Source organism: Sceloporus occidentalis, unplaced genomic scaffold (assembly GCF_023333645.1).
Source record: "Sceloporus occidentalis isolate IW3139 unplaced genomic scaffold, rSceOcc1.0.p SCAF_292, whole genome shotgun sequence".
NCBI classification, from domain to species: domain Eukaryota; kingdom Metazoa; phylum Chordata; class Lepidosauria; order Squamata; family Phrynosomatidae; genus Sceloporus; species Sceloporus occidentalis.
In genome coordinates this window covers 707,962-709,098 of record NW_028317272.1, presented here as the reverse complement: position 1 = coordinate 709,098, position 1,137 = coordinate 707,962, and the positions used below count along the sequence as shown (strand labels likewise).

The following is a 1,137-nucleotide window of genomic DNA, read 5'->3' as shown; positions in this document are numbered from 1 at the left end:
CATATTTTTAATTACAGTATTTGTGAAGTATATGGTTTTTTGAAGTAGAAAGAAAATGCCTCTTAGGCATTTTTAGTCTTAAGCATCTTCAAAATATCCATCAAGGACATCAGGGACTAAAGTATCTCACTGTAGATGTGGCACGTCCCTACGGCACATGAAGAGTCCAAGGACCATGCAGCTGAAGATGACGGCTTCCTACCATTGGCACAGATATTGGCGGAATTATGGTGTGAGCATGCTTCCAGCTGATCTATGTGGGATCATAAAGTTACTATGGGAGGTCTGGCTTAGAAATGTATTTTGTTTTCTTTACCTTTACTATTTGTTTCAGAATGTAATGATAATGTAATAATAGAGAAAAAATGTGTTTTTTTCCTATTTTTCTATTTTGTCATGTGGTTGGATGACTAGTTTGGCTTAAACTATGTATCTTGGAATAGCTTAACCTGTACAGAGTAAAAACTACTATAATATTACCTGTAACCCCCTAATTTTATTTTGTGCAAAAAGCTGTCGACGAGGATGGGATTCGAACCCACGCGTGCAGAGCACAATGGATTAGCAGTCCATCGCCTTAACCACTCGGCCACCTCGTCTTGGTATGGAGTTGGTCAGAGTGAAAACAAAAAGGCCGTAAACCCTATGAGCTCCTCTATGGCCCCAAGGCAGGAAGACGCCCTGAAGAAGATCCCTAAGCCAAGTGCGGCAAGCCCTGTCTGGACTTGTCTGTGTTGTCTGGGGAAAGTTTTCCAGAGCACGGCTTTGCTGGCTTTGGCAGGGAGATGTACGTTAGATCTTAGGCTTGTCTGAGCTGGTGAAGTACAGGCCGGATTTTATTATTTTGGTTTTGGGTAGTAGTTGTAAATAAAAATCCCAGTTCACCAAAATATGACCCTAATGACCCTATATATATATATATATATATATATATATATATATATATATATATCGTATTTGCTCGATTATAAGACGACCCCCCAAAATCTAAATATTAATTTAGGAAAAAAACAAAAAGCCTGAATATAAAAGACTACCCTATAGGAAAAAAAGTTTTACTAGTAAATATTAATTCATGTAAACAATTTTTTCATATTTAATAAAAGCTATGATATATATATTTTTTTATTTCCTTTT

General features: G+C 36.8%; 1 non-coding gene across 1 annotated transcript; it reads right to left on the bottom strand.

Annotated features, from left to right (window-relative positions):
* Positions 1-517: 517 nt before the first annotated feature.
* On the bottom strand, positions 518-599 carry TRNAS-GCU (transfer RNA serine (anticodon GCU)). The gene has a single exon. It is a non-coding gene; the product is annotated as a tRNA-Ser (tRNA).
* Positions 600-1,137: the final 538 nt, after the last annotated feature.